This window comes from Ambystoma mexicanum, unplaced genomic scaffold (genome assembly GCF_040938575.1).
Source record: "Ambystoma mexicanum isolate Mex_15411 unplaced genomic scaffold, UKY_AmexF1_1 Mex_scaf46, whole genome shotgun sequence".
Classification (NCBI taxonomy): domain Eukaryota; kingdom Metazoa; phylum Chordata; class Amphibia; order Caudata; family Ambystomatidae; genus Ambystoma; species Ambystoma mexicanum.
In genome coordinates, this window is record NW_027182462.1 from 1,069,979 (window position 1) to 1,093,336 (window position 23,358).

The 23,358-nt window shown below is 43.6% G+C and overlaps 21 non-coding genes across 21 annotated transcripts; 6 read left to right on the top strand and 15 right to left on the bottom strand.

Moving 5' to 3' along the window:
* Window positions 1–272: 272 nt before the first annotated feature.
* On the bottom strand, window positions 273–345 carry TRNAT-UGU (transfer RNA threonine (anticodon UGU)). Its single transcript has one exon. It is a non-coding gene; the product is annotated as a tRNA-Thr (tRNA).
* Window positions 346–1,366: 1,021 nt separating this feature from the next.
* On the top strand, window positions 1,367–1,461 carry TRNAI-UAU (transfer RNA isoleucine (anticodon UAU)). The gene is made up of 2 exons: window positions 1,367–1,404; window positions 1,426–1,461. It is a non-coding gene; the product is annotated as a tRNA-Ile (tRNA).
* Window positions 1,462–2,949: 1,488 nt separating this feature from the next.
* On the bottom strand, window positions 2,950–3,021 carry TRNAT-CGU (transfer RNA threonine (anticodon CGU)). The gene has a single exon. It is a non-coding gene; the product is annotated as a tRNA-Thr (tRNA).
* Window positions 3,022–3,567: 546 nt separating this feature from the next.
* Window positions 3,568–3,649, bottom strand: TRNAS-GCU (transfer RNA serine (anticodon GCU)). Its single transcript has one exon. It is a non-coding gene; the product is annotated as a tRNA-Ser (tRNA).
* A 687-nt stretch (window positions 3,650–4,336) lies between these two features.
* TRNAT-UGU (transfer RNA threonine (anticodon UGU)) lies at window positions 4,337–4,405 on the bottom strand. The gene has a single exon. It is a non-coding gene; the product is annotated as a tRNA-Thr (tRNA).
* Window positions 4,406–5,427: 1,022 nt separating this feature from the next.
* TRNAI-UAU (transfer RNA isoleucine (anticodon UAU)) lies at window positions 5,428–5,522 on the top strand. Its single transcript has 2 exons — window positions 5,428–5,465; window positions 5,487–5,522. It is a non-coding gene; the product is annotated as a tRNA-Ile (tRNA).
* Window positions 5,523–7,010: 1,488 nt separating this feature from the next.
* TRNAT-CGU (transfer RNA threonine (anticodon CGU)) lies at window positions 7,011–7,082 on the bottom strand. Its single transcript has one exon. It is a non-coding gene; the product is annotated as a tRNA-Thr (tRNA).
* Window positions 7,083–7,628: 546 nt separating this feature from the next.
* TRNAS-GCU (transfer RNA serine (anticodon GCU)) lies at window positions 7,629–7,710 on the bottom strand. The gene has a single exon. It is a non-coding gene; the product is annotated as a tRNA-Ser (tRNA).
* Window positions 7,711–9,466: 1,756 nt separating this feature from the next.
* On the top strand, window positions 9,467–9,561 carry TRNAI-UAU (transfer RNA isoleucine (anticodon UAU)). Its single transcript has 2 exons — window positions 9,467–9,504; window positions 9,526–9,561. It is a non-coding gene; the product is annotated as a tRNA-Ile (tRNA).
* A 1,499-nt stretch (window positions 9,562–11,060) lies between these two features.
* Window positions 11,061–11,132, bottom strand: TRNAT-CGU (transfer RNA threonine (anticodon CGU)). Its single transcript has one exon. It is a non-coding gene; the product is annotated as a tRNA-Thr (tRNA).
* A 546-nt stretch (window positions 11,133–11,678) lies between these two features.
* Window positions 11,679–11,760, bottom strand: TRNAS-GCU (transfer RNA serine (anticodon GCU)). Its single transcript has one exon. It is a non-coding gene; the product is annotated as a tRNA-Ser (tRNA).
* Window positions 11,761–12,447: 687 nt separating this feature from the next.
* Window positions 12,448–12,520, bottom strand: TRNAT-UGU (transfer RNA threonine (anticodon UGU)). The gene has a single exon. It is a non-coding gene; the product is annotated as a tRNA-Thr (tRNA).
* Window positions 12,521–13,541: 1,021 nt separating this feature from the next.
* Window positions 13,542–13,636, top strand: TRNAI-UAU (transfer RNA isoleucine (anticodon UAU)). The gene is made up of 2 exons: window positions 13,542–13,579; window positions 13,601–13,636. It is a non-coding gene; the product is annotated as a tRNA-Ile (tRNA).
* A 1,488-nt stretch (window positions 13,637–15,124) lies between these two features.
* Window positions 15,125–15,196, bottom strand: TRNAT-CGU (transfer RNA threonine (anticodon CGU)). Its single transcript has one exon. It is a non-coding gene; the product is annotated as a tRNA-Thr (tRNA).
* Window positions 15,197–15,742: 546 nt separating this feature from the next.
* TRNAS-GCU (transfer RNA serine (anticodon GCU)) lies at window positions 15,743–15,824 on the bottom strand. Its single transcript has one exon. It is a non-coding gene; the product is annotated as a tRNA-Ser (tRNA).
* A 687-nt stretch (window positions 15,825–16,511) lies between these two features.
* On the bottom strand, window positions 16,512–16,580 carry TRNAT-UGU (transfer RNA threonine (anticodon UGU)). The gene has a single exon. It is a non-coding gene; the product is annotated as a tRNA-Thr (tRNA).
* A 1,022-nt stretch (window positions 16,581–17,602) lies between these two features.
* TRNAI-UAU (transfer RNA isoleucine (anticodon UAU)) lies at window positions 17,603–17,697 on the top strand. The gene is made up of 2 exons: window positions 17,603–17,640; window positions 17,662–17,697. It is a non-coding gene; the product is annotated as a tRNA-Ile (tRNA).
* A 1,488-nt stretch (window positions 17,698–19,185) lies between these two features.
* TRNAT-CGU (transfer RNA threonine (anticodon CGU)) lies at window positions 19,186–19,257 on the bottom strand. The gene has a single exon. It is a non-coding gene; the product is annotated as a tRNA-Thr (tRNA).
* A 546-nt stretch (window positions 19,258–19,803) lies between these two features.
* Window positions 19,804–19,885, bottom strand: TRNAS-GCU (transfer RNA serine (anticodon GCU)). The gene has a single exon. It is a non-coding gene; the product is annotated as a tRNA-Ser (tRNA).
* Window positions 19,886–21,641: 1,756 nt separating this feature from the next.
* TRNAI-UAU (transfer RNA isoleucine (anticodon UAU)) lies at window positions 21,642–21,736 on the top strand. Its single transcript has 2 exons — window positions 21,642–21,679; window positions 21,701–21,736. It is a non-coding gene; the product is annotated as a tRNA-Ile (tRNA).
* Window positions 21,737–23,235: 1,499 nt separating this feature from the next.
* Window positions 23,236–23,307, bottom strand: TRNAT-CGU (transfer RNA threonine (anticodon CGU)). The gene has a single exon. It is a non-coding gene; the product is annotated as a tRNA-Thr (tRNA).
* Window positions 23,308–23,358: the final 51 nt, after the last annotated feature.

The following is a 23,358-nucleotide window of genomic DNA, read 5'->3' on the forward strand; positions in this document are numbered from 1 at the left end:
CTGAAAATAGAGAAAGGCGTGCAACCCAGAACCGCTGTACTGTTCAATAGAGTAAGGGCTTCACCGTGATCATCTGCATCTGTCATCACAAGATTATCAAGGTCTTTTTCTTGAAGAAATTAGGTCCAGAAAGCCGACCTTCCCCACAGACTATTCAGACACCTTGCGCTTGTGGCTTTGTTATAGGCCCGAATCCATTGGTAAAAGGTTGCACAGGTACAATGTGCAATATCAGTTCCTATTCAACAATGTTCAAGAAAATTACCATTTGGAGGGCCTGATGAGGATCGAACTCACGACCCCTGGTTTACAAGACCAGTGCTCTGCCACTGAGCTACAGAGCCCCTCACGTTACGACGCATAACAGCAACACAACGAGCACACAACATGATGTTTACTGGGTAGACATATTTGAAGGGTGTGTGAGAATGTATGTATATGATTGTGATTTGACCTGTTTTTTTCTGGCCGATTTTTTGAGGAGCAGCTAATTTGTGCGTATTCCGTGCAATTTTAGGGTGACTAATGAGGAGATGTGATGCGTGAAAGTTGAAAAAAACATGTACATGGCAGCAGAGAGACAATATGGATATTACCTTTGCTTTTTTAAATTTCTATCCGGATTCTGGCTCAAAGGGTAGTCAAGCACAGCAGATTGCATTCCTGCCAGTAACACGACAACCTTGTTTGTGTCCTTCTTAATCAACTAACATGCATATTTTCACTTTTGTCTGTATGTTCTTTGAAAGCCAATGGCAATGGTGCTTAGAGCAATGCAGATGTTTAAAAAAGATTTCAAAAGTTAAAATCGACAAAGGTGGGATTCGAAACCACGCGTGTACAGTAGATTAGCAGTCTATCTCCTTAACTACTCGGCCACCTCGTCTACAGGGATTATGTTAGGCATTCAAGTCTTTACAGGTAATAACACAAACATCTTCAAAATAGAACCACAATGCGTTCCTTGTTGAGGTACATCCAGCCGTTTGCAGGAAAACTGCCTCACTTGCTGTTGAGAAAAATTCATCAAAGTCCTGGGGTGTTTATAGGCATCGCCAAGATGACATTGGGAGGTGTTTCAATTGACACGTGTTGAATATGAGGAAGAGCATCATGCTGGCTCCAGTGGCACTGCCTGCAGCATGACAAAAATGTAGAAGGGACATTTGACTGCACCATTGGCTGAACATCAGTGGCAAAGTGTATATCAGGCTAAAAGGTAAGCTCCAGTGGCACAATATGGGCACTACAAGGCACCCATAATTTGGTGTCAGCTAAAAAGACAATGCCAGAGCTTGTGGGTGCTTTTGTACACTTGTGTGTGTGTTTGTGGGTGTAGTTTCATGTCGAAAACCAAAACACAGCAGCTCCAGTGGCGCAATCGGTTAGCGCGCGGTACTTATACAGCAGTACATGCAGTGAGCAATGCCGAGGTTGTGAGTTCAAGCCTCACCTGGAGCAACTTTGGAACTTTTTACTAATTCACCTCAAAACTGAATTATTGAACCAATAAATGTTCTGGACATTTTTTGGTTCACCTCAAGGTTTCCTTGATTGTCAGTTAATGTTGTATGACAGCTCCTCTGCCTTTTAGACATGGAATACTCATTGCAAGTTATTTATGGGGTGTTTGCGCTTTAAATACAGCTACGGAGGGTTTTTGAAAATAGAACAGAAAATAAAAAATGTCAACTGTTATTATACTCCATTTTCTGCTGAGCACCACTTACGGAAGACATTTGTAAAGGTAGAAAAAGGGTTACTGGAGTAGGATCCAGGAGACAATATCAACTTACAAAGAATAATGTTGTCTATTTACTGCATTATCGCCTTTGAAGCAAACCTCTGAGAATAAATACCCTTTCACTAATCAGGCAGTCACTTTGATAAAATCAAGCAGAACAAGGATGCTGATAGGAACTCGCCTCATTTGCATATGGGCTAGGGCTTCTGGGAGCCATGAGAATTAGGAGTTGAAGGTTTTGCAGATCGAGATTGCTAAAGGGCTGGGCATTTGCACAGACCTCTCCATGCCTGATTGGTGCCGAAGGTTAGTTGCAAGTGGTCCCCTGCTCACCCTACCTTACACAGGGCCATGCCCAGTTAGGCCCCTCAGGGCTAGGCCCGGCAGGGCTAAGCCCGGCGTTTGTCAGGCGAAGTGCCTGGACCCCTGCTCATTATACCTCAGAATCTGGTCTAGCTATTGCAGACATGGGGAATGGTGCTTATATCCCATTGACAGCGCCCACAAGCTGCATACTAATAGCCAATGATGTGTGAATGCGGTCAGGGTAGCAGACATATAGAACAATTGGGTGGGTTCGCTTCCGAACTGGATGCACAGGAGCAGGAGAGAATGGCTGTTGGCGATGTATGCAACTTGCTCTGCGTGAACACATCTACCGACCCCTTCCCCTACACACACGGGCACATACACACACACACACACACATAGCCATTGGAGCTATGCAGAGCTAATCAGAAAGATTGGTAATCATTAGAACATGAAAGATATGTGTTCATTTTTTATTAAACTTGTGGACTCCCGCAGAAACGGAGGGACTCACATCTCTAATTGAGGCTTGCTTACCTCTATACAAATGTGTTTGCTGGCTGTCTTTCTTCAACTGGTATGTGCGGTTGTGTCTGTCTTTGTCTTTCAACACGCCTGGCACGTTTACATTATCAAAGAGATGATTGTATGGAGATGGGGAACACCCCTCCGTTGCATTGTGAACTTGAACAGTCTTTTCACCAAAGCAGCTACATGCGACATTGCAAGGTTTTTGTCAGTCTTTGCCTGAAAACATTAGGCCTTCCTCTCGAACTCTATTTCACTCCTTCTGTGGAAGACTTCAATTATGAGGATGCATCCCGTCATAAAAGGTTCTCTGTAGATGGTGCAACTCTGGCTTCTCTTCCCCGTGCTTTTTGAAAATAATCCGCCCGAGGCCCGGATGAGGTTTGAACTCATGACCCCTGGTTTACGAGACCAGTGCTCTGCCACTGAGCTACAAGGCCACCTGCTGCTTGCTCACAGCCAACAACAGAAAGTGCAAAGAAACCATGGGTTTTACCTAGGTAGATCTCCAGGTATATGAATTTCTGGTTGTGTAAAAATGGCTGTATATCTCTGCATGTGTTCAGTACGTCATCATACATCTGATTTGCGAAAGCGTGTGTGCTTATGTTGGTGATACATTGTCGGTATGCGTTTGAGTATGTACTTTTACGGGTATGTATGTATTGAGTAGGATGCTGAACAGGTTCATGAGTTTAGATAGCAGGTCAGAATGATGGCAAAAGGAACATGTAAAAGGCAGACAACTAAAAGAAAAAAGAATTTGGGATGTAAGCTTGGGAGTTTACTAACTGCGCTGATTTTGGCTCCTATAATAGTAAAGAATGGAAACCTACGAGGAAAGTCTTTGACTAATTTCATTCTCCGCCTGCACCAATGAACTTATTTTTACATCTCTATTTCCATATCTGTACTCATTCCTGTCTTTCACAGGGAGGTTGAAAGACTTTGGTCTATGTTTAAATGCAGACTATAAAGAAAAAATACGACGAAGGTGGGATTCGAACCCACGCGTGCAGAGCACAATGGATTAGCAGTCCATCGCCTTAACCACTCGGCCACCTCGTCTGTTTGGGAACGGTGCTCGAGTCCCATGCTTAAAGAAGAGATAAAACAATGGTGGTGCAAAGTCAGTGAAAAATAGATCATGTTTGTCATAATAGAAACAAGATCGTTGACTCGTTCTTCCTTACCCGGCCATTGATAGATAAACACATCAAGTTGAAGTTCAGAAAAATATAACAAGAGCTCCTGGAGGGTTCACAACACTAATCCAGAGGAAGGTGCTTGAGCTTCCGTATGGCACACCATTAGTAGTAAAACCAGCATAACGCAAGCTCCAGTTTCCCAGTGTTTGGCATCATTCAACGTTTCCAGCCAAGATCAAAGTTCAGATGCTGCTGCTTCCTGTGATGTCATTGAATTTAAATAGTGAGTGATGGCAATAACCCTTTTCCAATTAAATTTTGCCACATCAACGTCCCTGAAAATAGAGAAAGGCGTGCAACCCAGAACCGCTGTACTGTTCAATAGAGTAAGGGCTTCACCGTGATCATCTGCATCTGTCATCACAAGATTATCAAGGTCTTTTTCTTGAAGAAATTAGGTCCAGAAAGCCGACCTTCCCCACAGACTATTCAGACACCTTGCGCTTGTGGCTTTGTTATAGGCCCGAATCCATTGGTAAAAGGTTGCACAGGTACAATGTGCAATATCAGTTCCTATTCAACAATGTTCAAGAAAATTACCATTTGGAGGCCCTGATGAGGATCGAACTCACCCCTGGTTTACAAGACCAGTGCTCTGCCACTGAGCTACAGAGCCCCTCAGGTTACGACGCATAACAGCAACACAACGAGCACACAACATGATGTTTACTGGGTAGACATATTTGAAGGGTGTGTGAGAATGTATGTATATGATTGTGATTTGACCTGTTTTTTTCTGGCCGATTTTTTGAGGAGCAGCTAATTTGTGCGTATTCCGTGCAATTTTAGGGTGACTAATGAGGAGATGTGATGCGTGAAAGTTGAAAAAAACATGTACATGGCAGCAGAGAGACAATATGGATATTACCTTTGCTTTTTTAAATTTCTATCCGGATTCTGGCTCAAAGGGTAGTCAAGCACAGCAGATTGCATTCCTGCCAGTAACACGACAACCTTGTTTGTGTCCTTCTTAATCAACTAACATGCATATTTTCACTTTTGTCTGTATGTTCTTTGAAAGCCAATGGCAATGGTGCTTAGAGCAATGCAGATGTTTAAAAAAGATTTCAAAAGTTAAAATCGACAAAGGTGGGATTCGAAACCACGCGTGTACAGTAGATTAGCAGTCTATCTCCTTAACTACTCGGCCACCTCGTCTACAGGGATTATGTTAGGCATTCAAGTCTTTACAGGTAATAACACAAACATCTTCAAAATAGAACCACAATGCGTTCCTTGTTGAGGTACATCCAGCCGTTTGCAGGAAAACTGCCTCACTTGCTGTTGAGAAAAATTCATCAAAGTCCTGGGGTGTTTATAGGCATCGCCAAGATGACATTGGGAGGTGTTTCAATTGACACGTGTTGAATATGAGGAAGAGCATCATGCTGGCTCCAGTGGCACTGCCTGCAGCATGACAAAAATGTAGAAGGGACATTTGACTGCACCATTGGCTGAACATCAGTGGCAAAGTGTATATCAGGCTAAAAGGTAAGCTCCAGTGGCACAATATGGGCACTACAAGGCACCCATAATTTGGTGTCAGCTAAAAAGACAATGCCAGAGCTTGTGGGTGCTTTTGTACACTTGTGTGTGTGTTTGTGGGTGTAGTTTCATGTCGAAAACCAAAACACAGCAGCTCCAGTGGCGCAATCGGTTAGCGCGCGGTACTTATACAGCAGTACATGCAGTGAGCAATGCCGAGGTTGTGAGTTCAAGCCTCACCTGGAGCAACTTTGGAACTTTTTACTAATTCACCTCAAAACTGAATTATTGAACCAATAAATGTTCTGGACATTTTTTGGTTCACCTCAAGGTTTCCTTGATTGTCAGTTAATGTTGTATGACAGCTCCTCTGCCTTTTAGACATGGAATACTCATTGCAAGTTATTTATGGGGTGTTTGCGCTTTAAATACAGCTACGGAGGGTTTTTGAAAATAGAACAGAAAATAAAAAATGTCAACTGTTATTATACTCCATTTTCTGCTGAGCACCACTTACGGAAGACATTTGTAAAGGTAGAAAAAGGGTTACTGGAGTAGGATCCAGGAGACAATATCAACTTACAAAGAATAATGTTGTCTATTTACTGCATTATCGCCTTTGAAGCAAACCTCTGAGAATAAATACCCTTTCACTAATCAGGCAGTCACTTTGATAAAATCAAGCAGAACAAGGATGCTGATAGGAACTCGCCTCATTTGCATATGGGCTAGGGCTTCTGGGAGCCATGAGAATTAGGAGTTGAAGGTTTTGCAGATCGAGATTGCTAAAGGGCTGGGCATTTGCACAGACCTCTCCATGCCTGATTGGTGCCGAAGGTTAGTTGCAAGTGGTCCCCTGCTCACCCTACCTTACACAGGGCCATGCCCAGTTAGGCCCCTCAGGGCTAGGCCCGGCAGGGCTAAACCCGGCGTTTGTCAGGCGAAGTGCCTGGACCCCTGCTCATTATACCTCAGAATCTGGTCTAGCTATTGCAGACATGGGGAATGGTGCTTATATCCCATTGACAGCGCCCACAAGCTGCATACTAATAGCCAATGATGTGTGAATGCGGTCAGGGTAGCAGACATATAGAACAATTGGGTGGGTTCGCTTCCGAACTGGATGCACAGGAGCAGGAGAGAATGGCTGTTGGCGATGTATGCAACTTGCTCTGCGTGAACACATCTACCGACCCCTTCCCCTACACACACGGGCACATACACACACACACACACACATAGCCATTGGAGCTATGCAGAGCTAATCAGAAAGATTGGTAATCATTAGAACATGAAAGATATGTGTTCATTTTTTATTAAACTTGTGGACTCCCGCAGAAACGGAGGGACTCACATCTCTAATTGAGGCTTGCTTACCTCTATACAAATGTGTTTGCTGGCTGTCTTTCTTCAACTGGTATGTGCGGTTGTGTCTGTCTTTGTCTTTCAACACGCCTGGCACGTTTACATTATCAAAGAGATGATTGTATGGAGATGGGGAACACCCCTCCGTTGCATTGTGAACTTGAACAGTCTTTTCACCAAAGCAGCTACATGCGACATTGCAAGGTTTTTGTCAGTCTTTGCCTGAAAACATTAGGCCTTCCTCTCGAACTCTATTTCACTCCTTCTGTGGAAGACTTCAATTATGAGGATGCATCCCGTCATAAAAGGTTCTCTGTAGATGGTGCAACTCTGGCTTCTCTTCCCCGTGCTTTTTGAAAATAATCCGCCCGAGGCCCTGATGAGGTTTGAACTCATGACCCCTGGTTTACGAGACCAGTGCTCTGCCACTGAGCTACAAGGCCACCTGCTGCTTGCTCACAGCCAACAACAGAAAGTGCAAAGAAACCATGGGTTTTACCTAGGTAGATCTCCAGGTATATGAATTTCTGGTTGTGTAAAAATGGCTGTATATCTCTGCATGTGTTCAGTACGTCATCATACATCTGATTTGCGAAAGCGTGTGTGCTTATGTTGGTGATACATTGTCGGTATGCGTTTGAGTATGTACTTTTACGGGTATGTATGTATTGAGTAGGATGCTGAACAGGTTCATGAGTTTAGATAGCAGGTCAGAATGATGGCAAAAGGAACATGTAAAAGGCAGACAACTAAAAGAAAAAAGAATTTGGGATGTAAGCTTGGGAGTTTACTAACTGCGCTGATTTTGGCTCCTATAATAGTAAAGAATGGAAACCTACGAGGAAAGTCTTTGACTAATTTCATTCTCCGCCTGCACCAATGAACTTATTTTTACATCTCTATTTCCATATCTGTACTCATTCCTGTCTTTCACAGGGAGGTTGAAAGACTTTGGTCTATGTTTAAATGCAGACTATAAAGAAAAAATACGACGAAGGTGGGATTCGAACCCACGCGTGCAGAGCACAATGGATTAGCAGTCCATCGCCTTAACCACTCGGCCACCTCGTCTGTTTGGGAACGGTGCTCGAGTCCCATGCTTAAAGAAGAGATAAAACAATGGTGGTGCAAAGTCAGTGAAAAATAGATCATGTTTGTCATAATAGAAACAAGATCGTTGACTCGTTCTTCCTTACCCGGCCATTGATAGATAAACACATCAAGTTGAAGTTCAGAAAAATATAACAAGAGCTCCTGGAGGGTTCACAACACTAATCCAGAGGAAGGTGCTTGAGCTTCCGTATGGCACACCATTAGTAGTAAAACCAGCATAACGCAAGCTCCAGTTTCCCAGTGTTTGGCATCATTCAACGTTTCCAGCCAAGATCAAAGTTCAGATGCTGCTGCTTCCTGTGATGTCATTGAATTTAAATAGTGAGTGATGGCAATAACCCTTTTCCAATTAAATTTTGCCACATCAACGTCCCTGAAAATAGAGAAAGGCGTGCAACCCAGAACCGCTGTACTGTTCAATAGAGTAAGGGCTTCACCGTGATCATCTGTCATCACAAGATTATCAAGGTCTTTTTCTTGAAGAAATTAGGTCCAGAAAGCCGACCTTCCCCACAGACTATTCAGACACCTTGCGCTTGTGGCTTTGTTATAGGCCCGAATCCATTGGTAAAAGGTTGCACAGGTACAATGTGCAATATCAGTTCCTATTCAACAATGTTCAAGAAAATTACCATTTGGAGGCCCTGATGAGGATCGACAAGACCAGTGCTCTGCCACTGAGCTACAGAGCCCCTCAGGTTACGACGCATAACAGCAACACAACGAGCACACAACATGATGTTTACTGGGTAGACATATTTGAAGGGTGTGTGAGAATGTATGTATATGATTGTGATTTGACCTGTTTTTTTCTGGCCGATTTTTTGAGGAGCAGCTAATTTGTGCGTATTCCGTGCAATTTTAGGGTGACTAATGAGGAGATGTGATGCGTGAAAGTTGAAAAAAACATGTACATGGCAGCAGAGAGACAATATGGATATTACCTTTGCTTTTTTAAATTTCTATCCGGATTCTGGCTCAAAGGGTAGTCAAGCACAGCAGATTGCATTCCTGCCAGTAACACGACAACCTTGTTTGTGTCCTTCTTAATCAACTAACATGCATATTTTCACTTTTGTCTGTATGTTCTTTGAAAGCCAATGGCAATGGTGCTTAGAGCAATGCAGATGTTTAAAAAAGATTTCAAAAGTTAAAATCGACAAAGGTGGGATTCGAAACCACGCGTGTACAGTAGATTAGCAGTCTATCCCCTTAACCACTCGGCCACCTCGTCTACAGGGATTATGTTAGGCATTCAAGTCTTTACAGGTAATAACACAAACATCTTCAAAATAGAACCACAATGCGTTCCTTGTTGAGGTACATCCAGCCGTTTGCAGGAAAACTGCCTCACTTGCTGTTGAGAAAAATTCATCAAAGTCCTGGGGTGTTTATAGGCATCGCCAAGATGACATTGGGAGGTGTTTCAATTGACACGTGTTGAATATGAGGAAGAGCATCATGCTGGCTCCAGTGGCACTGCCTGCAGCATGACAAAAATGTAGAAGGGACATTTGACTGCACCATTGGCTGAACATCAGTGGCAAAGTGTATATCAGGCTAAAAGGTAAGCTCCAGTGGCACAATATGGGCACTACAAGGCACCCATAATTTGGTGTCAGCTAAAAAGACAATGCCAGAGCTTGTGGGTGCTTTTGTACACTTGTGTGTGTGTTTGTGGGTGTAGTTTCATGTCGAAAACCAAAACACAGCAGCTCCAGTGGCGCAATCGGTTAGCGCGCGGTACTTATACAGCAGTACATGCAGTGAGCAATGCCGAGGTTGTGAGTTCAAGCCTCACCTAGAGCAACTTTGGAACTTTTTACTAATTCACCTCAAAACTGAATTATTGAACCAATAAATGTTCTGGACATTTTTTGGTTCACCTCAAGGTTTCCTTGATTGTCAGTTAATGTTGTATGACAGCTCCTCTGCCTTTTAGACATGGAATACTCATAGCAAGTTATTTATGGGGTGTTTGCGCTTTAAATACAGCTACGGAGGGTTTTTGAAAATAGAACAGAAAATAAAAAATGTCAACTGTTATTATACTCCATTTTCTGCTGAGCACCACTTACGGAAGACATTTGTAAAGGTAGAAAAAGGGTTACTGGAGTAGGATCCAGGAGACAATATCAACTTACAAAGAATAATGTTGTCTATTTACTGCATTATCGCCTTTGAAGCAAACCTCTGAGAATAAATACCCTTTCACTAATCAGGCAGTCACTTTGATAAAATCAAGCAGAACAAGGATGCTGATAGGAACTCGCCTCATTTGCATATGGGCTAGGGCTTCTGGGAGCCATGAGAATTAGGAGTTGAAGGTTTTGCAGATCGAGATTCCTAAAGGGCTGGGCATTTGCACAGACCTCTCCATGCCTGATTGGTGCCGAAGGTTAGTTGCAAGTGGTCCCCTGCTCACCCTACCTTACACAGGGCCATGCCCAGTTAGGCCCCTCAGGGCTAGGCCCGGCAGGGCTAAGCCCGGCGTTTGTCAGGCGTTCGTCAGGCGAAGTGCCTGGACCCCTGCTCATCATACCTCAGAATCTGGTCTAGCTATTGCAGACATGGGGAATGGTGCTTATATCCCATTGACAGCGCCCACAAGCTGCATACTAATAGCCAATGATGTGTGAATGCGGTCAGGGTAGCAGACATATAGAACAATTGGGTGGGTTCGCTTCCGAACTGGATGCACAGGAGCAGGAGAGAATGGCTGTTGGCGATGTATGCAACTTGCTCTGCGTGAACACATCTACCGACCCCTTCCCCTACACACACGGGCACATACACACACACACACACACATAGCCATTGGAGCTATGCAGAGCTAATCAGAAAGATTGGTAATCATTAGAACATGAAAGATATGTGTTCATTTTTTATTAAACTTGTGGACTCCCGCAGAAACGGAGGGACTCACATCTCTAATTGAGGCTTGCTTACCTCTATACAAATGTGTTTGCTGGCTGTCTTTCTTCAACTGGTATGTGCGGTTGTGTCTGTCTTTGTCTTTCAACACGCCTGGCACGTTTACATTATCAAAGAGATGATTGTATGGAGATGGGGAACACCCCTCCGTTGCATTGTGAACTTGAACAGTCTTTTCACCAAAGCAGCTACATGCGACATTGCAAGGTTTTTGTCAGTCTTTGCCTGAAAACATTAGGCCTTCCTCTCGAACTCTATTTCACTCCTTCTGTGGAAGACTTCAATTATGAGGATGCATCCCGTCATAAAAGGTTCTCTGTAGATGGTGCAACTCTGGCTTCTCTTCCCCGTGCTTTTTGAAAATAATCCGCCCGAGGCCCGGATGAGGTTTGAACTCATGACCCCTGGTTTACGAGACCAGTGCTCTGCCACTGAGCTACAAGGCCACCTGCTGCTTGCTCACAGCCAACAACAGAAAGTGCAAAGAAACCATGGGTTTTACCTAGGTAGATCTCCAGGTATATGAATTTCTGGTTGTGTAAAAATGGCTGTATATCTCTGCATGTGTTCAGTACGTCATCATACATCTGATTTGCGAAAGCGTGTGTGCTTATGTTGGTGATACATTGTCGGTATGCGTTTGAGTATGTACTTTTACGGGTATGTATGTATTGAGTAGGATGCTGAACAGGTTCATGAGTTTAGATAGCAGGTCAGAATGATGGCAAAAGGAACATGTAAAAGGCAGACAACTAAAAGAAAAAAGAATTTGGGATGTAAGCTTGGGAGTTTACTAACTGCGCTGATTTTGGCTCCTATAATAGTAAAGAATGGAAACCTACGAGGAAAGTCTTTGACTAATTTCATTCTCCGCCTGCACCAATGAACTTATTTTTACATCTCTATTTCCATATCTGTACTCATTCCTGTCTTTCACAGGGAGGTTGAAAGACTTTGGTCTATGTTTAAATGCAGACTATAAAGAAAAAATACGACGAAGGTGGGATTCGAACCCACGCGTGCAGAGCACAATGGATTAGCAGTCCATCGCCTTAACCACTCGGCCACCTCGTCTGTTTGGGAACGGTGCTCGAGTCCCATGCTTAAAGAAGAGATAAAACAATGGTGGTGCAAAGTCAGTGAAAAATAGATCATGTTTGTCATAATAGAAACAAGATCGTTGACTCGTTCTTCCTTACCCGGCCATTGATAGATAAACACATCAAGTTGAAGTTCAGAAAAATATAACAAGAGCTCCTGGAGGGTTCACAACACTAATCCAGAGGAAGGTGCTTGAGCTTCCGTATGGCACACCATTAGTAGTAAAACCAGCATAACGCAAGCTCCAGTTTCCCAGTGTTTGGCATCATTCAACGTTTCCAGCCAAGATCAAAGTTCAGATGCTGCTGCTTCCTGTGATGTCATTGAATTTAAATAGTGAGTGATGGCAATAACCCTTTTCCAATTAAATTTTGCCACATCAACGTCCCTGAAAATAGAGAAAGGCGTGCAACCCAGAACCGCTGTACTGTTCAATAGAGTAAGGGCTTCACCGTGATCATCTGCATCTGTCATCACAAGATTATCAAGGTCTTTTTCTTGAAGAAATTAGGTCCAGAAAGCCGACCTTCCCCACAGACTATTCAGACACCTTGCGCTTGTGGCTTTGTTATAGGCCCGAATCCATTGGTAAAAGGTTGCACAGGTACAATGTGCAATATCAGTTCCTATTCAACAATGTTCAAGAAAATTACCATTTGGAGGGCCTGATGAGGATCGAACTCACGACCCCTGGTTTACAAGACCAGTGCTCTGCCACTGAGCTACAGAGCCCCTCACGTTACGACGCATAACAGCAACACAACGAGCACACAACATGATGTTTACTGGGTAGACATATTTGAAGGGTGTGTGAGAATGTATGTATATGATTGTGATTTGACCTGTTTTTTTCTGGCCGATTTTTTGAGGAGCAGCTAATTTGTGCGTATTCCGTGCAATTTTAGGGTGACTAATGAGGAGATGTGATGCGTGAAAGTTGAAAAAAACATGTACATGGCAGCAGAGAGACAATATGGATATTACCTTTGCTTTTTTAAATTTCTATCCGGATTCTGGCTCAAAGGGTAGTCAAGCACAGCAGATTGCATTCCTGCCAGTAACACGACAACCTTGTTTGTGTCCTTCTTAATCAACTAACATGCATATTTTCACTTTTGTCTGTATGTTCTTTGAAAGCCAATGGCAATGGTGCTTAGAGCAATGCAGATGTTTAAAAAAGATTTCAAAAGTTAAAATCGACAAAGGTGGGATTCGAAACCACGCGTGTACAGTAGATTAGCAGTCTATCTCCTTAACTACTCGGCCACCTCGTCTACAGGGATTATGTTAGGCATTCAAGTCTTTACAGGTAATAACACAAACATCTTCAAAATAGAACCACAATGCGTTCCTTGTTGAGGTACATCCAGCCGTTTGCAGGAAAACTGCCTCACTTGCTGTTGAGAAAAATTCATCAAAGTCCTGGGGTGTTTATAGGCATCGCCAAGATGACATTGGGAGGTGTTTCAATTGACACGTGTTGAATATGAGGAAGAGCATCATGCTGGCTCCAGTGGCACTGCCTGCAGCATGACAAAAATGTAGAAGGGACATTTGACTGCACCATTGGCTGAACATCAGTGGCAAAGTGTATATCAGGCTAAAAGGTAAGCTCCAGTGGCACAATATGGGCACTACAAGGCACCCATAATTTGGTGTCAGCTAAAAAGACAATGCCAGAGCTTGTGGGTGCTTTTGTACACTTGTGTGTGTGTTTGTGGGTGTAGTTTCATGTCGAAAACCAAAACACAGCAGCTCCAGTGGCGCAATCGGTTAGCGCGCGGTACTTATACAGCAGTACATGCAGTGAGCAATGCCGAGGTTGTGAGTTCAAGCCTCACCTGGAGCAACTTTGGAACTTTTTACTAATTCACCTCAAAACTGAATTATTGAACCAATAAATGTTCTGGACATTTTTTGGTTCACCTCAAGGTTTCCTTGATTGTCAGTTAATGTTGTATGACAGCTCCTCTGCCTTTTAGACATGGAATACTCATTGCAAGTTATTTATGGGGTGTTTGCGCTTTAAATACAGCTACGGAGGGTTTTTGAAAATAGAACAGAAAATAAAAAATGTCAACTGTTATTATACTCCATTTTCTGCTGAGCACCACTTACGGAAGACATTTGTAAAGGTAGAAAAAGGGTTACTGGAGTAGGATCCAGGAGACAATATCAACTTACAAAGAATAATGTTGTCTATTTACTGCATTATCGCCTTTGAAGCAAACCTCTGAGAATAAATACCCTTTCACTAATCAGGCAGTCACTTTGATAAAATCAAGCAGAACAAGGATGCTGATAGGAACTCGCCTCATTTGCATATGGGCTAGGGCTTCTGGGAGCCATGAGAATTAGGAGTTGAAGGTTTTGCAGATCGAGATTGCTAAAGGGCTGGGCATTTGCACAGACCTCTCCATGCCTGATTGGTGCCGAAGGTTAGTTGCAAGTGGTCCCCTGCTCACCCTACCTTACACAGGGCCATGCCCAGTTAGGCCCCTCAGGGCTAGGCCCGGCAGGGCTAAGCCCGGCGTTTGTCAGGCGAAGTGCCTGGACCCCTGCTCATTATACCTCAGAATCTGGTCTAGCTATTGCAGACATGGGGAATGGTGCTTATATCCCATTGACAGCGCCCACAAGCTGCATACTAATAGCCAATGATGTGTGAATGCGGTCAGGGTAGCAGACATATAGAACAATTGGGTGGGTTCGCTTCCGAACTGGATGCACAGGAGCAGGAGAGAATGGCTGTTGGCGATGTATGCAACTTGCTCTGCGTGAACACATCTACCGACCCCTTCCCCTACACACACGGGCACATACACACACACACACACACATAGCCATTGGAGCTATGCAGAGCTAATCAGAAAGATTGGTAATCATTAGAACATGAAAGATATGTGTTCATTTTTTATTAAACTTGTGGACTCCCGCAGAAACGGAGGGACTCACATCTCTAATTGAGGCTTGCTTACCTCTATACAAATGTGTTTGCTGGCTGTCTTTCTTCAACTGGTATGTGCGGTTGTGTCTGTCTTTGTCTTTCAACACGCCTGGCACGTTTACATTATCAAAGAGATGATTGTATGGAGATGGGGAACACCCCTCCGTTGCATTGTGAACTTGAACAGTCTTTTCACCAAAGCAGCTACATGCGACATTGCAAGGTTTTTGTCAGTCTTTGCCTGAAAACATTAGGCCTTCCTCTCGAACTCTATTTCACTCCTTCTGTGGAAGACTTCAATTATGAGGATGCATCCCGTCATAAAAGGTTCTCTGTAGATGGTGCAACTCTGGCTTCTCTTCCCCGTGCTTTTTGAAAATAATCCGCCCGAGGCCCGGATGAGGTTTGAACTCATGACCCCTGGTTTACGAGACCAGTGCTCTGCCACTGAGCTACAAGGCCACCTGCTGCTTGCTCACAGCCAACAACAGAAAGTGCAAAGAAACCATGGGTTTTACCTAGGTAGATCTCCAGGTATATGAATTTCTGGTTGTGTAAAAATGGCTGTATATCTCTGCATGTGTTCAGTACGTCATCATACATCTGATTTGCGAAAGCGTGTGTGCTTATGTTGGTGATACATTGTCGGTATGCGTTTGAGTATGTACTTTTACGGGTATGTATGTATTGAGTAGGATGCTGAACAGGTTCATGAGTTTAGATAGCAGGTCAGAATGATGGCAAAAGGAACATGTAAAAGGCAGACAACTAAAAGAAAAAAGAATTTGGGATGTAAGCTTGGGAGTTTACTAACTGCGCTGATTTTGGCTCCTATAATAGTAAAGAATGGAAACCTACGAGGAAAGTCTTTGACTAATTTCATTCTCCGCTTGCACCAATGAACTTATTTTTACATCTCTATTTCCATATCTGTACTCATTCCTGTCTTTCACAGGGAGGTTGAAAGACTTTGGTCTATGTTTAAATGCAGACTATAAAGAAAAAATACGACGAAGGTGGGATTCGAACCCACGCGTGCAGAGCACAATGGATTAGCAGTCCATCGCCTTAACCACTCGGCCACCTCGTCTGTTTGGGAACGGTGCTCGAGTCCCATGCTTAAAGAAGAGATAAAACAATGGTGGTGCAAAGTCAGTGAAAAATAGATCATGTTTGTCATAATAGAAACAAGATCGTTGACTCGTTCTTCCTTACCCGGCCATTGATAGATAAACACATCAAGTTGAAGTTCAGAAAAATATAACAAGAGCTCCTGGAGGGTTCACAACACTAATCCAGAGGAAGGTGCTTGAGCTTCCGTATGGCACACCATTAGTAGTAAAACCAGCATAACGCAAGCTCCAGTTTCCCAGTGTTTGGCATCATTCAACGTTTCCAGCCAAGATCAAAGTTCAGATGCTGCTGCTTCCTGTGATGTCATTGAATTTAAATAGTGAGTGATGGCAATAACCCTTTTCCAATTAAATTTTGCCACATCAACGTCCCTGAAAATAGAGAAAGGCGTGCAACCCAGAACCGCTGTACTGTTCAATAGAGTAAGGGCTTCACCGTGATCATCTGCATCTGTCATCACAAGATTATCAAGGTCTTTTTCTTGAAGAAATTAGGTCCAGAAAGCCGACCTTCCCCACAGACTATTCAGACACCTTGCGCTTGTGGCTTTGTTATAGGCCCGAATCCATTGGTAAAAGGTTGCACAGGTACAATGTGCAATATCAGTTCCTATTCAACAATGTTCAAGAAAATTACCATTTGGAGGCCCTGATGAGGATCGAACTCACCCCTGGTTTACAAGACCAGTGCTCTGCCACTGAGCTACAGAGCCCCTCAGGTTACGACGCATAACAGCAACACAACGAGCACACAACATGATGTTTACTGGGTAGACATATTTGAAGGGTGTGTGAGAATGTATGTATATGATTGTGATTTGACCTGTTTTTTTCTGGCCGATTTTTTGAGGAGCAGCTAATTTGTGCGTATTCCGTGCAATTTTAGGGTGACTAATGAGGAGATGTGATGCGTGAAAGTTGAAAAAAACATGTACATGGCAGCAGAGAGACAATATGGATATTACCTTTGCTTTTTTAAATTTCTATCCGGATTCTGGCTCAAAGGGTAGTCAAGCACAGCAGATTGCATTCCTGCCAGTAACACGACAACCTTGTTTGTGTCCTTCTTAATCAACTAACATGCATATTTTCACTTTTGTCTGTATGTTCTTTGAAAGCCAATGGCAATGGTGCTTAGAGCAATGCAGATGTTTAAAAAAGATTTCAAAAGTTAAAATCGACAAAGGTGGGATTCGAAACCACGCGTGTACAGTAGATTAGCAGTCTATCTCCTTAACTACTCGGCCACCTCGTCTACAGGGATTATGTTAGGCATTCAAGTCTTTACAGGTAATAACACAAACATCTTCAAAATAGAACCACAATGCGTTCCTTGTTGAGGTACATCCAGCCGTTTGCAGGAAAACTGCCTCACTTGCTGTTGAGAAAAATTCATCAAAGTCCTGGGGTGTTTATAGGCATCGCCAAGATGACATTGGGAGGTGTTTCAATTGACACGTGTTGAATATGAGGAAGAGCATCATGCTGGCTCCAGTGGCACTGCCTGCAGCATGACAAAAATGTAGAAGGGACATTTGACTGCACCATTGGCTGAACATCAGTGGCAAAGTGTATATCAGGCTAAAAGGTAAGCTCCAGTGGCACAATATGGGCACTACAAGGCACCCATAATTTGGTGTCAGCTAAAAAGACAATGCCAGAGCTTGTGGGTGCTTTTGTACACTTGTGTGTGTGTTTGTGGGTGTAGTTTCATGTCGAAAACCAAAACACAGCAGCTCCAGTGGCGCAATCGGTTAGCGCGCGGTACTTATACAGCAGTACATGCAGTGAGCAATGCCGAGGTTGTGAGTTCAAGCCTCACCTGGAGCAACTTTGGAACTTTTTACTAATTCACCTCAAAACTGAATTATTGAACCAATAAATGTTCTGGACATTTTTTGGTTCACCTCAAGGTTTCCTTGATTGTCAGTTAATGTTGTATGACAGCTCCTCTGCCTTTTAGACATGGAATACTCATTGCAAGTTATTTATGGGGTGTTTGCGCTTTAAATACAGCTACGGAGGGTTTTTGAAAATAGAACAGAAAATAAAAAATGTCAACTGTTATTATACTCCATTTTCTGCTGAGCACCACTTACGGAAGACATTTGTAAAGGTAGAAAAAGGGTTACTGGAGTAGGATCCAGGAGACAATATCAACTTACAAAGAATAATGTTGTCTATTTACTGCATTATCGCCTTTGAAGCAAACCTCTGAGAATAAATACCCTTTCACTAATCAGGCAGTCACTTTGATAAAATCAAGCAGAACAAGGATGCTGATAGGAACTCGCCTCATTTGCATATGGGCTAGGGCTTCTGGGAGCCATGAGAATTAGGAGTTGAAGGTTTTGCAGATCGAGATTGCTAAAGGGCTGGGCATTTGCACAGACCTCTCCATGCCTGATTGGTGCCGAAGGTTAGTTGCAAGTGGTCCCCTGCTCACCCTACCTTACACAGGGCCATGCCCAGTTAGGCCCCTCAGGGCTAGGCCCGGCAGGGCTAAACCCGGCGTTTGTCAGGCGAAGTGCCTGGACCCCTGCTCATTATACCTCAGAATCTGGTCTAGCTATTGCAGACATGGGGAATGGTGCTTATATCCCATTGACAGCGCCCACAAGCTGCATACTAATAGCCAATGATGTGTGAATGCGGTCAGGGTAGCAGACATATAGAACAATTGGGTGGGTTCGCTTCCGAACTGGATGCACAGGAGCAGGAGAGAATGGCTGTTGGCGATGTATGCAACTTGCTCTGCGTGAACACATCTACCGACCCCTTCCCCTACACACACGGGCACATACACACACACACACACACATAGCCATTGGAGCTATGCAGAGCTAATCAGAAAGATTGGTAATCATTAGAACATGAAAGATATGTGTTCATTTTTTATTAAACTTGTGGACTCCCGCAGAAACGGAGGGACTCACATCTCTAATTGAGGCTTGCTTACCTCTATACAAATGTGTTTGCTGGCTGTCTTTCTTCAACTGGTATGTGCGGTTGTGTCTGTCTTTGTCTTTCAACACGCCTGGCACGTTTACATTATCAAAGAGATGATTGTATGGAGATGGGGAACACCCCTCCGTTGCATTGTGAACTTGAACAGTCTTTTCACCAAAGCAGCTACATGCGACATTGCAAGGTTTTTGTCAGTCTTTGCCTGAAAACATTAGGCCTTCCTCTCGAACTCTATTTCACTCCTTCTGTGGAAGACTTCAATTATGAGGATGCATCCCGTCATAAAAGGTTCTCTGTAGATGGTGCAACTCTGGCTTCTCTTCCCCGTGCTTTTTGAAAATAATCCGCCCGAGGCCCTGATGAGGTTTGAACTCATGACCCCTGGTTTACGAGACCAGTGCTCTGCCACTGAGCTACAAGGCCACCTGCTGCTTGCTCACAGCCAACAACAGAAAGTGCAAAGAAACCATGGGTTTTACCTAGGTAGATCTCCAGGTATATGAATTTCTGGTTGTGTAAAAATGGCTGTATATCTCTGCATGTGTTCAGTACGTCATCATACATCTGATTTGCGAAAGCGTGTGTGCTTATGTTGGTGATACATTGTCGGTATGCGTTTGAGTATGTACTTTTACGGGTATGTATGTATTGAGTAGGATGCTGAACAGGTTCATGAGTTTAGATAGCAGGTCAGAATGATGGCAAAAGGAACATGTAAAAGGCAGACAACTAAAAGAAAAAAGAATTTGGGATGTAAGCTTGGGAGTTTACTAACTGCGCTGATTTTGGCTCCTATAATAGTAAAGAATGGAAACCTACGAGGAAAGTCTTTGACTAATTTCATTCTCCGCCTGCACCAATGAACTTATTTTTACATCTCTATTTCCATATCTGTACTCATTCCTGTCTTTCACAGGGAGGTTGAAAGACTTTGGTCTATGTTTAAATGCAGACTATAAAGAAAAAATACGACGAAGGTGGGATTCGAACCCACGCGTGCAGAGCACAATGGATTAGCAGTCCATCGCCTTAACCACTCGGCCACCTCGTCTGTTTGGGAACGGTGCTCGAGTCCCATGCTTAAAGAAGAGATAAAACAATGGTGGTGCAAAGTCAGTGAAAAATAGATCATGTTTGTCATAATAGAAACAAGATCGTTGACTCGTTCTTCCTTACCCGGCCATTGATAGATAAACACATCAAGTTGAAGTTCAGAAAAATATAACAAGAGCTCCTGGAGGGTTCACAACACTAATCCAGAGGAAGGTGCTTGAGCTTCCGTATGGCACACCATTAGTAGTAAAACCAGCATAACGCAAGCTCCAGTTTCCCAGTGTTTGGCATCATTCAACGTTTCCAGCCAAGATCAAAGTTCAGATGCTGCTGCTTCCTGTGATGTCATTGAATTTAAATAGTGAGTGATGGCAATAACCCTTTTCCAATTAAATTTTGCCACATCAACGTCCCTGAAAATAGAGAAAGGCGTGCAACCCAGAACCGCTGTACTGTTCAATAGAGTAAGGGCTTCACCGTGATCATCTGTCATCACAAGATTATCAAGGTCTTTTTCTTGAAGAAATTAGGTCCAGAAAGCCGACCTTCCCCACAGACTATTCAGACACCTTGCGCTTGTGGCTTTGTTATAGGCCCGAATCCATTGGTAAAAGGTTGCACAGGTACAATGTGCAATATCAGTTCCTATTCAACAATGTTCAAGAAAATTACCATTTGGAGGCCCTGATGAGGATCGACAAGACCAGTGCTCTGCCACTGAGCTACAGAGCCCCTCAGGTTACGACGCATAACAGCAACACAACGAGCACACAACATGATGTTTACTGGGTAGACATATTTGAAGGGTGTGTGAGAATGTATGTATATGATTGTGATTTGACCTGTTTTTTTCTGGCCGATTTTTTGAGGAGCAGCTAATTTGTGCGTATTCCGTGCAATTTTAGGGTGACTAATGAGGAGATGTGATGCGTGAAAGTTGAAAAAAACATGTACATGGCAGCAGAGAGACAATATGGATATTACCTTTGCTTTTTTAAATTTCTATCCGGATTCTGGCTCAAAGGGTAGTCAAGCACAGCAGATTGCATTCCTGCCAGTAACACGACAACCTTGTTTGTGTCCTTCTTAATCAACTAACATGCATATTTTCACTTTTGTCTGTATGTTCTTTGAAAGCCAATGGCAATGGTGCTTAGAGCAATGCAGATGTTTAAAAAAGATTTCAAAAGTTAAAATCGACAAAGGTGGGATTCGAAACCACGCGTGTACAGTAGATTAGCAGTCTATCCCCTTAACCACTCGGCCACCTCGTCTACAGGGATTATGTTAGGCATTCAAGTCTTTACAGGTAATAACACAAACATCTTCAAAATAGAACCACAATGCGTTCCTTGTTGAGGTACATCCAGCCGTTTGCAGGAAAACTGCCTCACTTGCTGTTGAGAAAAATTCATCAAAGTCCTGGGGTGTTTATAGGCATCGCCAAGATGACATTGGGAGGTGTTTCAATTGACACGTGTTGAATATGAGGAAGAGCATCATGCTGGCTCCAGTGGCACTGCCTGCAGCATGACAAAAATGTAGAAGGGACATTTGACTGCACCATTGGCTGAACATCAGTGGCAAAGTGTATATCAGGCTAAAAGGTAAGCTCCAGTGGCACAATATGGGCACTACAAGGCACCCATAATTTGGTGTCAGCTAAAAAGACAATGCCAGAGCTTGTGGGTGCTTTTGTACACTTGTGTGTGTGTTTGTGGGTGTAGTTTCATGTCGAAAACCAAAACACAGCAGCTCCAGTGGCGCAATCGGTTAGCGCGCGGTACTTATACAGCAGTACATGCAGTGAGCAATGCCGAGGTTGTGAGTTCAAGCCTCACCTAGAGCAACTTTGGAACTTTTTACTAATTCACCTCAAAACTGAATTATTGAACCAATAAATGTTCTGGACATTTTTTGGTTCACCTCAAGGTTTCCTTGATTGTCAGTTAATGTTGTATGACAGCTCCTCTGCCTTTTAGACATGGAATACTCATAGCAAGTTATTTATGGGGTGTTTGCGCTTTAAATACAGCTACGGAGGGTTTTTGAAAATAGAACAGAAAATAAAAAATGTCAACTGTTATTATACTCCATTTTCTGCTGAGCACCACTTACGGAAGACATTTGTAAAGGTAGAAAAAGGGTTACTGGAGTAGGATCCAGGAGACAATATCAACTTACAAAGAATAATGTTGTCTATTTACTGCATTATCGCCTTTGAAGCAAACCTCTGAGAATAAATACCCTTTCACTAATCAGGCAGTCACTTTGATAAAATCAAGCAGAACAAGGATGCTGATAGGAACTCGCCTCATTTGCATATGGGCTAGGGCTTCTGGGAGCCATGAGAATTAGGAGTTGAAGGTTTTGCAGATCGAGATTCCTAAAGGGCTGGGCATTTGCACAGACCTCTCCATGCCTGATTGGTGCCGAAGGTTAGTTGCAAGTGGTCCCCTGCTCACCCTACCTTACACAGGGCCATGCCCAGTTAGGCCCCTCAGGGCTAGGCCCGGCAGGGCTAAGCCCGGCGTTTGTCAGGCGTTCGTCAGGCGAAGTGCCTGGACCCCTGCTCATCATACCTCAGAATCTGGTCTAGCTATTGCAGACATGGGGAATGGTGCTTATATCCCATTGACAGCGCCCACAAGCTGCATACTAATAGCCAATGATGTGTGAATGCGGTCAGGGTAGCAGACATATAGAACAATTGGGTGGGTTCGCTTCCGAACTGGATGCACAGGAGCAGGAGAGAATGGCTGTTGGCGATGTATGCAACTTGCTCTGCGTGAACACATCTACCGACCCCTTCCCCTACACACACGGGCACATACACACACACACACACACATAGCCATTGGAGCTATGCAGAGCTAATCAGAAAGATTGGTAATCATTAGAACATGAAAGATATGTGTTCATTTTTTATTAAACTTGTGGACTCCCGCAGAAACGGAGGGACTCACATCTCTAATTGAGGCTTGCTTACCTCTATACAAATGTGTTTGCTGGCTGTCTTTCTTCAACTGGTATGTGCGGTTGTGTCTGTCTTTGTCTTTCAACACGCCTGGCACGTTTACATTATCAAAGAGATGATTGTATGGAGATGGGGAACACCCCTCCGTTGCATTGTGAACTTGAACAGTCTTTTCACCAAAGCAGCTACATGCGACATTGCAAGGTTTTTGTCAGTCTTTGCCTGAAAACATTAGGCCTTCCTCTCGAACTCTATTTCACTCCTTCTGTGGAAGACTTCAATTATGAGGATGCATCCCGTCATAAAAGGTTCTCTGTAGATGGTGCAACTCTGGCTTCTCTTCCCCGTGCTTTTTGAAAATAATCCGCCCGAGGCCCGGATGAGGTTTGAACTCATGACCCCTGGTTTACGAGACCAGTGCTCTGCCACTGAGCTACAAGGCCACCTGCTGCTTGCTCACAGCCAACAACAGAAAGTGCAAAGAAACCATGGGT